Source organism: Panicum virgatum, chromosome 7K (genome assembly GCF_016808335.1).
Source record: "Panicum virgatum strain AP13 chromosome 7K, P.virgatum_v5, whole genome shotgun sequence".
NCBI classification, from domain to species: domain Eukaryota; kingdom Viridiplantae; phylum Streptophyta; class Magnoliopsida; order Poales; family Poaceae; genus Panicum; species Panicum virgatum.
In genome coordinates, this window is record NC_053142.1 from 18,198,841 (window position 1) to 18,215,730 (window position 16,890).

A 16,890-nucleotide genomic window follows, 5' to 3' on the forward strand; every position below is an offset into this window, starting at 1 on the left:
GGCGGACGCATGGTTGTAAGCTCATCAATATTATCCATCATTGAATTATAATAATCAACGGCGGAAAGATCATTTTGTTTAGCCAATCTATAAGCGTCCAAATTTACCTCAACAGGTAAAATAGCCTTTTGACCATACGCAAGCTCAAAAAGAGTAATTTTAGTAGCACCATGACAAGATATACGATGAGCCCACAATGCTTCGGATAATACTTCATGCCACCTCTTAGGATTTTCTTCTATTTTCTTAATAAGCTTGATCAAAATTTTATTATTTGACTCGGCCTGTCCATTAGCCTGAGCATAATATGGAGATGAATTGAGCAACTTGATCTTGTAAGATTCGATAAATGTACGCACCTTCTTTGATATAAATGAAGAACTTGATCCGTAGTAAAAGTTTGAGGAATACCGAATCTATGAATAATATGCTCAGTTATGAACTCAATCACCTCTCTATGTGTCATATTTTTTAAAGGAACCGTTTTGGTCCACTTGGTAAAATAATCCGTAGCAACCAACACGAAGCGATGCCCCTTTGAGGATGGAGAATTGATTTGCCCCAACCTAAGAACGGCCATGGTTTAATAATATGATGCATTAATGTAGCGGGTTCCAATTCCAAATCTCCAAACCGTTGATATTTTTCACATCCCTTATAATATCTAAAACAATCCAAAATCATCGAAGGCCAATAGAAACCGGCTCTCCTAAGTAACCACTTCATTTTAGAAGCCGATTGATGAGTACCACAAATGCCTTCATGAACTTCACCTATAGCAACTTTGGCTTGATCCGAGTCCAAACACTTAAGAAGCAAATCTTCGGCGATTCGACGATAAAGCTCACCATCAATCAAAATATATTTGAATGCTGCACGCCGAATATTTCTCTCTGCACCACGACCAGGATCTTTGAGATAAGAAATTATAGGGACTCTCTAATCCTAATCTTCGGTCTTCTTTGCGGCCGAATCAGTGTTTTTTGTTGTCTGGGCGGTCTGACCGGTCTCTGGACCAGTCAGACCGGTCGATGCAACTGGTCGGACCGGTTTGTCCAGAACCTGCAACTCGGCTTTGACCCGCATCGGTCTTCTAATGTTGAATTTTCCTTTTCCGACACTATAACCAGATGCTTGCTGAGCCAGAGCATTAGCCTGTCCATTCTCTTCCCTTGGCAAATGTCTTATAACAAATTCATCAAAAGAAGAAATAATGTCGAGACACTTGTCAAGATATGCATTTAATGAACCATTATAACATTGGCATACCTTGGATACTTGCTGCACAACAAGAAGCGAATCACCAAAAGCCTCAACATGTTTCACGCCCATGGATTGTAAAATCTCCAAGCCAAATAATAATACTTCATACTCAACTTGGTTATTTGTACAATATTCTTCTAGTCGGTTTGAGAACTCAAAAACAGCACCACTTGGAGACAAAAGGAAAGCACCAATTCATCTCCCATCATCACAAACCGATCCATCAAAGTAAAACTTCCATGGTGTACAAATAATATAGCCAACTTCTAAATCATGCTCATCATTTATCTGACGCTCAACAATGAAATCCGCTACAATTTGCCCTTTCATACATCTCAAAGGTTCACAAACCAAATTATATTTTATTAAAGCATAAGCCCACTTGCCGATTCTACAACTTAAAATCGGATTTTGCAACATATATTTTATCACATCGGTTTGACATACTACTATGCAAGCACTAGATAGTAAATAATGTCTCAAATTGGTGCAATCATGATATTAAAGACAAACATAACTTTTCAATGACAGTATACCTTGTCTCCGCATCAATAAGTCGTCGGCCTATGTAAGTGAACATACTTCTTGCCTTCGGTTTCTTGAGTCAAAACAGCCCCAATAACTTTATCTTCGGCCGCTATATAAAGTTTAAAGGAGCACCTCTCCTAAGCACCTTAAGAATCGGCGACGAAGACAAGTAATATTTAATTTTCACAAACGCCTCTTGCTATTTTACCCCCCAAGTAAATTCGGCTTCATTCTTTAACCGAAGAATAGGAGTAAAAGTATCGATCTTTCCGGACAAGTTAGAAATAAACCTTCTCAAATAATTCACCTTGCTTAGATGTAAGGATCGATGGACCAAGAGGGGGAGTGAATTGGGACTTTTTCAAATTTCTAAAACAAAATAAAGCAACCTTAACCTATGCAATACTAGTAAGACTCAATTCACCAACCGGCTAACTAAGCAACCTACACAAACTATAAAGGATACAACAAGATATAAAGATAAGCAAGATAGAGCTAAGTTATGATCTCTAGGGTCAAGCACATGAATAAATTGCATGAAAGTAAGTGCTTGAATGTAAAGAGTGGGCAAAAGACGACCGGATTTTTTCCCATGGTGTCGATGTGTTGGCACACACCCCTAATCCACGTTGTGACACTCACTAAGAGTCTTGTCACCTCCCAAGTCACCGAGACGAGGGTGCTCACTAAGAGTCTCCATTCACCATCCCGGCGTGGTGGAGCTCAAGCCACGTAGAATCTTCTTCGGGCTCCCACAATTAACTTGGCAAGCTCCGCAAGAAACACCTCAATAACCAAGATCGCCTAGGTGATGCCAATCACCAAGAGTAACAAGCTAGGGCCTTCACTTGAGTAAGAACTGATCACCAAGAACGGATGTACACAAGCTTCTCCCTACTCAAGTCCTTATCCTTGCTTCTTGGATGATTGAATGATCAAATGAGTGGAATGTGAAGCTCAAGGTGGCTCTCAACAATAGAATGAGTGTATGAGTGTTGCCAGGTGTCAAGAGACTTCAAAATGACCCATTGGAGGGGTATATATAGGCAGCTCACGCGGATAGAGCCGTTGGAGAAAAGCTGCCAGAAAAAGTACGCAACGCCGGTTAATCCGACAGCCCTCCAAAAGTCATCGTCGGTTCAACCGATGAATGTAAACTGCCCATTTGAAATACTAGCCATTACAGCTCGGGCAATTTAACCGACGTATCATCGGTTTAACCGGTGAGTGTAGTTGTCCACTGATCAACTGAAAAACCAACTCTCTGGACAACTGCACCGATGCTAACTCAAATCCTTCGTCGGTTTAACCGGTGAGTGTAAGCCTGAAAACCCTGAAAAACCGACTCTCTGGACAACTGAACCGATGCTAATTTTAAACATCATCGGTTAATCCGGTGCACACTGTGTCCAGACTTCAGCAACTGCGTTTAACCGACATATAGAAAATTGATGTCGTCGGTTAAACCGGTAATAAGACTTTTTCTTGATTTTGCTTTTTCTACTCTGAGTCTTGAATGAAATCCAAATATTCTTGAGATATGAACTGAATAGCACTTGTTTGAGCTTCCAAGAACCTGAGTGACCAATGTGTGCATCCATTTTTGATTGACCATGTCCATCCTCAAGTTACTTGGCCTTAACACCTCTTAATAGTGCGACCTCTACAAAACTATAAAACCTATATTAACCTAAGTGTCCTTCTCAACCTTGCGACACTTAGGACTAGAAAGATCCTTAGTCTTGTTATATACTTGAGTTGAATACCGAGATCGCCTTTTTGAATAATGAAATTTATGGACCTCTTTAACATATGATCCAATGAGCGATAAGATTTTATTAAGCTGCACAAACTCATTAGTCACAATAATGATTGTCATTAATCACCGAAACATACCTTGAGGACCTAGATGTTTTCAATCTCCCCCTTTTTGGTGATTGATGACAACACAAATAATAACTTAAACGAGTAAAGCAAGAAAGGTTACCGCGCGAAAAGAACGAAAAGAAAAGCATCCATAGACATGTCATAAAGAGCAACACGCACAAGAGTCAAATATACATGTCCATGAACCAAAAACCAATGAAGATACACCAATCAAGTCCTGGCATCTATGAGCACTCTGCTATCTCTATCCTCCCCCTGACTCCCGAAATCTGGATTACGCTCTATTAGGATCACCATTTACACTGCAACTTGGTGTCTGAAATCTGGATTTTCTGTGAAAAGATATATGTACCATTTACACATTGTTTAGCGTCACGTATCTATTAGGATCACCTGTCATGGCATCACGTGAGGTGATCCATCTCCTTTCAGGTGTATTCATGATTGCTAATAAATATTCTCTAGTTCTGAATTAGAAGTGCTAATTAGAAAAATGTGCTGAAGAGGCTGACAACAACCTGATTTTGACGTGCATTCATATGTTTAACACACTTTTTTCATTCCAGTAGTCATTATATGCATTTAAGAAATATGTAACGAATCCAACTCAACATTTCATTCCTTCAAGCGATAAGTTATTCTTAAGAATTTAGGTAACTTCTTAGGCGTTCACTCACTACTGTATTAGCCCTCCATGATCATTATAGTCATGGTTCCTCATTGAAATGTGCTGATGGTTTATGCTGTCAGAGTCATTGAATGCAACAAAAATGCTATTTACTGGTCCTCGCAAAAATCAACGTATGCGAATTGCAAAGTACCAATTTTTTTACTACCACAACTAAGATGAATTGGCTCTTGCAAAACCATTGTATTCACTTTTGTTACTACTATTGCGGTGATCAGGTTTTACAAAATAATTGGGTTTTCTGTTCAGAAATATAACTTTTTCTGCCCACATTTTTTTAATTCACAGACTACTTTTGTTGGCCATGGGTACACCATTGCATAATGTATTATGTGATTTTTTGGTGTTTCTGATTGGGTCAAGTATTATTTACCACCTGAATTAAAGAATGCTTTTTAGTAGTTGCAATTTCACCATAAAGACTCTTAGGCCCCGTTTGGATGTAGATATTGAAGCCTGGAATTCAGAATTGGCATAGGATACACTCCATGCCAGCTGTTCGGATGATTTAGGAATTGGAATTGGAAACTGGACCCAATGCCAAGCGGTATTCTGGGTACCGCTCCACCACCTCCCGCAATTCGGCCTCCATATTGCGCTGCATTGAGCGACCCGGTCTCCTTGCTCTCTCCGTGTCGCTCCTCTCCCCTGAGCTCCTATGCCAGGGTGGCGCACGGGACCCTGGGGCAGCGGCGGCTTCACTCCGGAGGCGCAGCGCGGACCCAAGCCAGGGCCGCGGTGGACGGATACCAGCAGGCGGACTGCGTGACTCCCATGGGCGGATTGCTTCGAGCAACGGCATCTTCCACGGGTCGGCTTGACTCACGTGGGTGGCGCGGACGGAACCAGAGTAGCTGCTCGGGCGCAGGCTTCTGCGAGTGCCGCTCATCTCCCGTGTGGCCGTGGCCCAGCTTATCTTCTCCGCCGGCGTGGCCCCAGCTAGCGCCTCTCCTCTCCTCCGCCTGCGAATCCCAGCCGCGCCGTTCTACTCCTCGCCGGCGACACCCGGCCGGCTGTCACACCCCAAAATTTCAATTTTGGGATGTGAACATATTTTTGAATAAAATTATCCATATTGTGAACATTTTGAGAATTTCCTAGACTTTTCTAGTGATTACTCTCATTTTCTTTAGAGCTAAATCCATTTAATCGTAAGTTCTAGAATTCTTTTCCATGAGATTCAAATATTTTATTTGGACTCCTCGTGCCCCAAACTATCTCCAAGATTTTTCTTGAAATTTTGGGATATATTTTTCATGGATTAAAAGATTTATCTAGACTTTCCTAGATTTGTTTAAGCCTGAAAATATATTCCGAGCAATTGAAATCCTTTATCTTTTCTTCTATGTCTGGATTCAACTTGTTTTGACCCATCGAGTTCATCAAGCTTCTCTATTCTTTAATCTTTAATCTTGATCAAATTAAGCTCGAAACGGAGCTTTGTCTCGATTTTAGTATTTTCCAACAATATTTCGTTGTCATCCCCGTCGCTTCCGATGACCAAACCGTCGCTATGAAATATCTGTCCCATCTTGATACCCCTGGGTCCCAGTCTTTTAACTCTTCTTCCTCTTCTTGTTACATTCCTCTCTGCAACTCGAATTCTTTCCATCATATCCAAATTCCTCTTTGAGATATTTTTTTTTTAAAAAAATATATGGATGCTTGGGGATACTCTTATAGGTTTGAAATATATTCCAGATATTTTTGGATTTATTTTTCTTCTGAATTTCTTTGTTCCGAATAAAAAAAGGCCTGAATCCTCCTTGGACGGAGTCCAACTTCGCCGGACTGCATCACCTCCTCTCGGGCCCCGCATGTGCTGCCGGCAGCCGTGCGCAACCCTGCCCTACAAGCGACGCCCCCATGCTTCACGCACCTCGCCTGCTGCTCGCGTCCCAGCACGTCGTCGAGCAGATCGCCGCTGCCCTGAGCCCTCGCGTCGGCCTCTCGGCCACGCACCCCTGCTGCTGCGCCTCCACCACCAGGAGCCCGCGAGGCCCCGTGCGCCCCTCTCCAGTGCCGCCTCTAGCAGATGGGTCTTCCCTTTTCGCTGTGCTCGTCGCAAGGCATAGCTTTTATAGGCATGAGTTAGGATTCGGGGGATTTTTCCACAGTCGGAGAAGCCGTGTGATCACTTCCTCTTAATGAAATATGGTGGGGGCCATTTCACCCTCCGGCCGCGTTTTTTTTTCCAGCGGCGGCGCCAACTATTGCTCGCGTGGCCAACAAAACAGAAGCCGAGCAGTGCGCCACCACCTTCGTCTCCGGCCGATTCCAACAACCGCGATGAGTCCCCGTCGCCGGTAAGCACCAAAACGGAACCCATCGTTTAGTGAGTTCCTTTGTGCCTTTCTTTTGTTTAGTGCTTTGTCCTTAGTTATGCTTGTTTTGCTTGTTTCTTGTATGTGTGTCCGATGCTTGTTGCGAGTAGAAGGAACGCAGTTCGAGAGCTGTGAAGATGAAGAGTTGCAAGAACAAGAGTTGAAGAGTCCGAGCCGTTATTATATACATTTAAGGCAAGTATATTCCTTGATCATATTTTATCCTAATAATATTTATTTTACATTTGCATGCATTAATATTGATGGTACCTATTATCCTATTTTATTATCCATGTCCTTGAATAGCCGAGTTTCTTTTATAAATTTTTTTGGGTAGTTTGCTTAGTTGCTGAACAATGGTTACGGGTTCTTTACAACAATGCTATTTGATACATGAGACTTTATTGAGTATCTTTTGGAACACTACGATGATTTTGTGAATTTGATTAAAATCAATCATGGAGCGACCACCCGGCAAAACAGCGCAACCACAAGGACTATATGGCTCTGGTCTTAACTGATTAATTTGATGTCTTTAGCTTGTTAGAAGCTGACAGAAAGGCGCATGAGGGGGCCTATGATGAGGGGTTCGCTGCCTACCAAGGGTGCATTTTGTTTGGTTTTGGTCACGCCTTGGGGGAGGTTCACTCACGCAGCTGCTGAAACCATAGCGGGCTACTACTGGCTAGGAAGTCTTTGTAATGACCTCGTAGTGATTCCCTACCACTCACTAAAGGAAGTGTTTAAGGGCCTTGCAGACCCGGGCACAAAGGGAGAAACGACTTGTGGTGAAAGTGCGCAATCTCTGCAGAGTGAAAACTGATATATCAGTCATGCTCACGGTCAAGAGCGGCTCGAACCCTCACATGTCTACTTAATGAAAATTATTGATTAATTCAGTTATTAAATATTCCAAGCTTATTATTTTTTCAGACATATACTTCTTTTTATAAATGTGGGATGGTTTCATATATTATTTAGTAAATAGGCTTTAATGTTCAACTGTTAATTCAAAATGCTTACCGTTTTATTCAGCCAGCCTTTATCCTTGCTTAAGCCGCATGTCATTTATTTTTCTAATATACTTGCTGAGTACGACATGTGCTCACCCTTGCTATACCAACACTGCTTAGAGGAGAAAGTTGCAATGAAGCTTGTGGAAGATGTTGCTGAGTTCTAGGCGTACGCAACCCTGGTCGATAGCCTATGAAGTGTGGAGCCGTCGTTTCCAAGATAAGCTATGTATCTTTGATAGACTTTTATTCATTGTAAGTCTCTTTTTCGTGACATTGTTACTCATTATTCCATTATAACGTCACTATATGTATGGAACTTGATCCTAACATTTTCTTTTAAAAACCGGATGTGACACCTGTGCGGCTCCTCTCCTCTGTCTACGAAGCCTGCTCCTCAGTCTGCGAAGCCCTGGCAATTCTATGGCCACCCAAACAACAGCTTTGGTATTACAATCAATTTTCATTACCAGTCATATTTGATATTCAACTCAATTCAATGCCAAGGCCTCCAATATCGAACTATCTTTGTATTTTCAGTCTTAGCATCATTGAACTATCTTTGACAGTACTATGATTAATCAAAACTGTCTGAAATATGATTAATCAAAATTGTCTCAATCTTGTGCAGTTATTGACAGGATATCTCTGCTGTCATGTTGTGGTACGATGCTCATTTCAGATGCCATAGGCTGTTTCCCCTCTCCCTCAACCCTGCAATCTGGACTCCTACTTGAAAGGTAAACCTTGGAATTTGATTTGTGCATCTAGTTGTCGATTTAGGGAGGAAGGTAGTAAATTTCTGATAGTGAGGGAGGGAGCGTCCTTGTCACCAACTTGTTGGCCGAGGGATATGTGACGTGTTTTATTCAAGATATGCACATGTTCAGATATGTGTGAAAACAGTGTACTCTTTTTTTATCATTCATCTCATGGAGTAGACAACTATGATCATGGAATTGTAAGCTCTATGGCTCAAAATTAATGTTGATGGTTCAATTTCAGGGGCTTCTGGGGAAGCAAGAATTGGAGTTGTCATCCGTGACCTTCTGGCCAGTGTCAAGCTGACAGCATCGAAGACAATATTCAACGCTTTGAATGCTGAGGAGATGAAAGCTTTGGCACGCAAAGATGACATTGGCCTGGCTGGTGAATGGTTCCAGGAGCCAGTCGTCATGGAATCAGACTGCGCGGCGGCTGTCCAATATTTGGAGGTGAAGGTATTGAAGCCTGCATGTGAGCATGTCTCCATCATTCAGGAGGCTTCTCATGCGGCTAATAGATTGCTAGGTTTTGAGTTGAATCATGTAAAGAGAGAAATTTAGTAGTTGATGATCTTGCACAAATGGTGAAGCGTCTGAACCACAGTGCTGTGTGGCGAGGCTGTTATCCTGCTTGTATCGAGCCATTGATTGCTCTTAATTGTAACATTTCCATGAGTAATCAATAAAATCTCTCTTTACTCCAAAAGAAAAAAGCTTTTGCAAGCTCCTATTATGCTCAAATAGTTTGTGCTGATAAAAATATTATCAGTAACTTAAATAGGCCTATGCAGCACGCAATTAACTAAACAATATTCAGGTGCAAGTGCTTCTAGTAGATGAAATAATTGTTTCCTCATGTATGATCGGGGTCATACTGTTGATCGTTTCTTATTTCTATAACTGTCATGGAAATAATTGAAGGTTGGCTTTTACATACTTGTGTTGACGCAAAATCTGGTTACACACTTGAATACGCTAGAACGCGCAGCAAGATCGTCAAAATGATCAACACCAGTAGCCTCTTTATGCTTTATGCAGACCGGTTATGCAGACCGGTCAGACCAGTGCTCTAGGGAGACGGCAAAAACCCAGAACCACGAGTTTGGGAGAGACCCGTCGAAGCTAATGAAGCTAGAGTTGCTCTGAGGAAGGTACAGTGTCATCCTCAACGACGAGGATCGGTGCTCCATCTCTGAACAGCAACCTTTGGCGCACGCATGCTTGCCTGATTATTGAGAGTCTCACTGGCTGGTTTCTACCATCACCAGAAAATTGAGCTTATCAGTAACATACACGTACGCAGCAATATGCTTATAGCTGTTGTCAAAGTATACAATGGTTTCAATTAAAAATCCATTGTGTTGATGCATTAAAAAATCCTAGCATCTTGTAACCAGTTGTGAACTCAAATTTGTATCTATATCGGCAACAGGATAACATAGTTTACCGTAGCTCGTTATCAGGTCGATCCCCCAGTGCATCGGCAGCACGGCGGGCGGGCGGCTCTTGGAACTTGCGTGGACCGCCGCCAGGGGCTGGACATCTGTTCTAATTTTCCAGCAGCGAGGAGCTACTTGCATCCGGCAACTCGTTTTACCGCTAGCACGTCGTCAGGTTGATCGGTAACGCCGTAACGGGATCTAGGGACGGCCTCGACGGGGACGGCGTCGCGAGGTCTCGATCGGCCCGGCCTCGACAAGATCGCAGACTCCCGATGGCGTCCTCGCTGGCAGACTCGACGGCGATCCAGGGCAGACTCGCGAGGTCTCGGTGGATCGCAGACTCCGGCGAGTGCAACACACGAGTTTGGGCAACTGCTTCACGACGTGCCTGCGCGGGACGGGAGGGAGAAAACCAGCGACGGAAAAAAAAAACATGCGCTCGGTGGGTGCTGCTGGCTGACTCGGGTACTGAATAGCTATTCAGTACTCAGGGTACCCGTTATCTTAATTCTAACACAAATCTAATTTAGAGTCTCTTTTATATAGACATTTTATAATTTGTCTTTACAAATATGTCACAATATATTGTAAAGACATTTTTTGTGGCACTTTAGAAAACGTCACATGTATTGCGACGCTATTTGAGGCATTTTAAATTATAGAGATACTTTTTAAAGTCATTTCATAAAATGTCAGTACATATTATTAGAGGCAAGTTTGAGACACCTTAATTTTTGACCTTAGCCCCAAAGAGGCATAGTTTGAGTCATTCCTTTTAATATCTTGAGACACTATTTAGATCATTGAGGCACATTATGATATAGAGTAATATTTTTTGTGTTTTATAGTAGTTTATAACTTATGAATCATGTGACCATGGTCAGGCTGCCACACAACAACACGCCAATTGTGCAGTCCATGTGAAGTCATACTATAGTGGAAATAATTCTGCAAGTCAATAGTCATGTTATTTTTATTGTTCTGGTAAGCTATACCATAATGAATTTACTCCTACATGAACATTGTAGATCCATATGACACATTTTGGATCATTTATTTATTAGTAGGCTAAATCCATCTGTGGTGCCTGATTAGTTCGGTTATGCCTCTAATACCTGAAATTTGTAGCAGTTTGTGCTTTTGTTTCTATCGGGCATGCAGATAACCCCTGCTTAGTTTCTGTTAGATAAGCTGCAAGCTAAAAAGATTCAGGGCTTGATGCATCCACAGGTGACTAGTTCTTTGAGCATTACTCATCTTAATCTTCAACAATTTTGGTAAATACTTCTTTGAATATTACTCCTCTTAATTTTTTAACAATTATGTAGTATATTTTGTAATTTAGAGTAGTATTTTGTATATCTACTACCTCCATTTCAAATTATAGTTCGTTTGACTTTTTTATCCCAAGTTTGAGTACTCGACTTATTCAAAAAATTTGTGCAAATATCGCCAAATTTAGGTCATTCTTGAAGATTTTGTATTGATAAAGCAACTCACAACAAAAGACGTGATATTTTGCACAAATTTTTGAATAAGACAAGCGATCAAACTTGAGATAAAAAAAGTCAAACGACCTATAATTTGAAACGGAGGAATATGCGGTAATATTTCATAATTTAGAGTGGTATGTGATTCTGTTTGTAAAGCTACAATCTATAAGGATTCAGAGACAGTTGCAAGCATGGGGTGATTACTTCTTTGAATATTACTCCTCTTAATTTTAAAGAGATTTATGCAATATTTTTCTCATATTTAGAATAGTATTTTTATTCATATTTGGGTAGTAATTTCACAATTTAGAGTAGTATGTGCCTCTGTTAGATAAGCCACAAGCTAGAAGGATTCAGGGGGCAGATGCATGCATGGGGTGATTACTTATTTGAATATTAAACCTCTTAATTTTAAACAATTTTGGTAGTTGCTTCTTCGAATATTACTGCTCTTAGTTTTATACAGTTTTATGTACTATTTTTTTATAATTCAAAGCAGTATTTTTGTTCATATTCAGAGAGTAATCTCACAATTTAGAGTAGTATCTTTTACAATTTTCATATTTGATATTTTAGACACTGCAATAAATATTTATTGGTAATGCAGGCAATTAGGAGAGGCATAGAGCTGTCGCGGAGATGCTCCTGAGAGCAGTCCTACATCGGAACATGTCAGACAATGGGCTTGTGCGACAGCATGACCGCATGGTGGCGAATGTTGTGGCATCACCTCTATGATTTTTGTGTGATGCGTGATCAACTTCATGTCACATAATTATTTTTAAATATAAACACGTCGCATGTGTTTTTGAACATAAAGACAATTCCAATTCTTCGATTTTTTTGTTAAATTTATTTGTTGCCGTTGTAGTTCTGCAAGAGTTGTAGGTTCACTCATGCTAGAGCTACATCATCAACCGGCAAAATTATGCTTGTATCGTTCCTATAAATGTAACTAGAAGTTGTTCTTACTTTATTAATCATACCTCTGTTTCCGAAGAGTAATATGGCTCTCTCATGTCAGTATTTTTAGTGGCAGAAATAGAAATTTACTAACACACAAATTAAGAACATTACAGATGTTGTAAATGGGGGCGGGGGCCATGCTTGCGGGAGGTGTGATGGGAGTAGCATCGCTAGATAATTTGACCCCGTATTTTGCCAAAAAAAAAACTAGTGGTAGTAAATCAATTGACGTATGGGGACTGAGTTCACCGCTCCCCAATTAATAAAATGGTTGACTAGGCACCGGGTCAGATACGGAACATGGGAACAAGCACTTTTTACTCCCGTGCTACCTCAACGGCGTTAGAGGTTCGGTGCCTTTTACTCCCGCACACACCGTCGTAAAATTTATCTCATGCCAAAACCGGTCAACTCAAATCGCTACAACTGCGCCAAAAATATCCACGAAAACCGATGGATGCTCAGCCTGGTCTAGAAAGCGTTAAATCAGGACATACTAGTAGGTGTCTAGTCAAGGAGCATTAAATTACTCCTTTTACTACTAAATGATGTTAGCATGTAAATTCAGTGCGCCAGAACTCCGACCAGAGCGCCGCCGTGCGCGTTAAATTGCTATTCAGTTCGCTGGGATATATATATATATATATATATATATATATATATATATATATATATATATATATATATATATATGCCAGAGCTAATTTCTACCCTGGATATGAAATAACTATTCCATACCCGAGCCACCCACAGACTTCCGACCCACACTCCTCCGAGCGCCGCGCGCTCGGTTCCTCAGCCGGTTTTTCAAGCACGCACGCGCGGGGTCGGTTGCTGCTTCTACCGAACAATGACTCTCCCGATTCTCGACGATGTTTTTGTCCTCCGCATCTCCCGGTGGTATTCGCTGTTTTTTTCCCTCCGTGTGCATGCGACGGAGGTTCAAACGTGAGCCCCGACGTGGGTCGTGTTGATAATTCACGAGCTCAAGGGAAGAAAATCTACGTAACCACGTCCAGATAATTCACTCCAGTTTCTAAAAAAAAGGCTCACTCTAGAAATTGAACTACATAATTTACAAATTTGGATATATTGCTCATACAAGCATTGATTCATCTCAGTTGTGATCATACATATTTTGACTTATGCAATTTTTATACAACGATTTTATGAAAGCCCGTTCATATTGACCCTAGTTTAAAAACATTAAGCACTTTATAGTTTAAATACAAAGATCTTATGACACAAGGTGTACATCTCAATCATGGTGTTAAATACAAGCATATTGGTTCTAGAAATACAATGATTTTGTGACTGCCATCTCATATTTAATACACTGGCAGGACAAGCTCAATACAAAGAACCCTTCTGTGAAATTCGGGCACTCAACAGTGCATCACGAAATCCAAGTTCCCATAGCGCTGGGCCAAAGGAGCGCAACATAGATAGCTCGACTTATTACCCAAGCGGGATGTAGAGGAAGATGACGACGAGCTGTCATTAGCTTGCTGGCATGCTTTCTATTATCCTCCATTATTAAGCATGAGTATTTCAATGTAAAATGCAGCAGCACCTCTGCATCCATATAAATCTTAAAGGAAAAACATATAAAATCAAGTGGCCATATGACTGCATCGAAGTTACCATTCACGCAAAGCATAGCAAAAACTGATGATAACGGGCAATTCTGCCACAATGTCAAAAAGTGACAGGAAATATCAAAGAGGATTTGATCCAAAAGAATTTCATCCAACATATTTAATGGTTAAAAGTATACTCATTGTAGAACATTTCATGGACATCAATATATCTTAATGTTCAATTCAATGCAGGTTTCCATATATACTATATTGAATAGAAATACTTGTCAAATTGAGTAATTGACAGATAAATTTGCAACTAGGAATGCAGACTAGAATAATGGGCAGTATTAGAACAGCTGCACCACACATTTATTAATGAACTCAACCACCAATTTCAGTAAGCTAGCATCATCTGGAATTAGATGTGCGCTTTAGACACATCATATATATATATATATATATGAAATAATCGATAAGCAGGTTTGACTATCCTTTACATGATTAACTAATTGGATAATTAGTAACTACTAAAACACAAAAAATACAAAATCTCTAATTCGCTACACAGTCTCATGATCTATTAATTGGCTATTAATTGACAGAATCTGTCTCGAGAAATGACACTAAATTTGTACACAGAGATACTGAGATAGACATGTACATGCAAATGCAAATGCAGTAGTGTTCTATACACAGTGAGTCCATAAAATTTGCAAAGAAATTCAGATGCATGCACTTAGTATTGAGAAGATTGGAAGGCAAATATCTCATCAATGGCACTGCCAGGCACAAGAACTAGAGAATGCCACCAAACTGCTTGATGCATGTAAAAAAAAGAAAAAAAACTGCTTGATGCATCAAGGTCAAGGGATCAGTAATTTTTCCAGACTGCAGAAATGAGCATAACTGAAGAAAAGTTTTACCAAATGAAGCAAACTTATAGTCATACTCCCATCTGGTTCAAGCGCGAAATTAGTTTCCGCTACAAATTGTACCAACCTTTGTGAAATCGTTGGTGAAGAGGGAATGGCAGATCACAACAGTCGCACTGGCGAACATCTGCATTCCTAGAATATAAGTAATCAGTGCGTCAGCCGTTGCTCCTGTGGCTCGCTCGCATCCTGGTCCAGTAAAGAATCAAATTCAACTGAGCGTCTCAGAAAGAAATCAATGAAATTTAGGAACGTGAACTCCCATTTAAATAATACACATCTCGTTCTTGCTTTCTCTACTGACCTCCATGCTGGGCCACAGCCCCTTCCGTTGCCTGCGGCAACAAGGGAGGTTAATGGGTAGACAAAACACTGAACACCTGAACTTGCATCTCTCGAAGGAGAGGCTGCTTAATCAGGTAGGCGGATGAGCCACTCCTGGGATGCAGGGGCCTGACGCCTGAGGAAGCATTTGGCCGCGCAACTCAGGGCCGTGCCAGGTCCGTCCATATTGCCTTCCCCGTCACTCATCTCTCGTGCTCGCAGTCTACATCGTGGTCCACAGGGGGAGCTCTGCTCGACCACCGTTCGTGCTATGCGGGGGCGACGAATCTGCCACGGCGTGATGTGCGCTCGCTGGGTGTTGCCGGAATGAGACCGCTATGGATCCGGGGTGAGCCATCGTGTGAGCGGGTGCATTTATTTTCAGGCAATGTGGGGATGACACAGAGGCTGGAAACAGGGAAATCAGAGACTTACCTGGACTCCTGGAGATGTCTGTCTGTGCGCGGGTCATGGTGCCTGGCGGGCGGTGGTAGATCGATGAGTCTGCCTGGTGACGAAGGATGTGACGCCGCTGATGGATGGCGTGCTGATGAAGCTCCGCAGGCCGGGGGAGGATCTGGTCGGAACGGCGGCGGCGTGCTGAGGGAGCTCCGCAGGCCAGTGGAAGATCTGTTGGGCGACGGCGACGGCGATGGCGACGGAGGCACGGATCGGTCTCGCGACGGGAGAACCTACCATCGACGGATCGCGAGCGGGTCAGCGAGATGGGGAGAACAGTAGCCCCGCCTCACCAGAGAGACGCCGCCGGGGGACAGAGACGCAAGAAATTGGGGAGCAGGTGGGGGTACCTCACAGGAGAGCGGACGACGCGCTGACGTCCAGAGGCTGCAGGTAGCCGGCGGCGTAGGACCTCGCCGGACGGCGAGAGGGGAGGGGGGGGTGCGACAGGACCGCGCCTCACCAGAGGGTCACCGGGGAGGGCCCGAATCGCGAGATTGGGGACCACTCGCCGGGTTGGGAGGGGGGCCGGCCGCGCAGCCCTTTGCGGGGGTGGCTCGAGGGTCACTGACGGGAAGCCCGCCGATAGCAGCCGGCGGCGCAGGGTGTCGCAAGGTCCGGCGGCACAGGGTGTTGCAGGGCAGGACGAGAGCCGGCGAAGGAGGAAGGCATGGGGGAGGGCGGCGCCCGGCGCATCACCGGAGGATCGCCGGCGGGAGGACGGATGGAGGCACGATCTGTTTCGCCGGCGGGAGTACGGGTCGGAGGATCGTGGATGGGGGCACAATCTATTGCGATGCGAGCTGGGGACGGGGAGGTGGGGTCGGGAAAAACCGGCGGCCAGTAAAAAAACCGAGTGGAAAAAACAGACGGCAGGTCGGGTCCGACGCGTTGCTCGGGTATGAAATACTTATTTCATACCTAGGGTATTCAATAGACCTACTATATATATATATACACATACACATACATTAGCAAATATGCCCGTGCATTGCTACGGAAAGCCATATAAATATATTTATTAGCATGTAAAAATGTATATGTTATACACCATTTGTATTTTTAATATCATAGTACACACCGGTTGAGGACTTCAATTTTTTCTATTTTACTCGCCAAGCGCCAATTCTAAATGGTTTCATTCTTATCTCAACATATGGTCACTCGAATTCCGATCAGGACTCCGATTGACGGACCAAACACTTGTTGTTTACTTTAGTAATA

At 42.6% G+C, this 16,890-nt stretch overlaps 2 long non-coding RNA genes across 3 annotated transcripts; one reads left to right on the forward strand and one right to left on the reverse strand.

Annotated features, from left to right (window-relative positions):
• Positions 1-6,806: 6,806 nt before the first annotated feature.
• LOC120642929 lies at positions 6,807-9,126 on the forward strand. Its single transcript, XR_005662797.1, has 3 exons — positions 6,807-8,150; positions 8,335-8,443; positions 8,709-9,126. It is a non-coding gene; the product is annotated as an uncharacterized LOC120642929 (long non-coding RNA).
• A 4,407-nt stretch (positions 9,127-13,533) lies between these two features.
• Positions 13,534-16,500, reverse strand: LOC120640421. Of its 2 annotated transcripts, XR_005661777.1 has the most exons (4): positions 16,017-16,499; positions 15,643-15,899; positions 15,188-15,543; positions 13,534-15,072 (listed from the first exon to the last, which is right to left on the reverse strand). It is a non-coding gene; the product is annotated as an uncharacterized LOC120640421 (long non-coding RNA). The 2 variants fall into 2 exon arrangements; XR_005661776.1 differs by having other exon boundaries at positions 15,188-15,899; positions 16,017-16,500.
• Between the last annotated feature and the right edge of the window lie 390 nt (positions 16,501-16,890).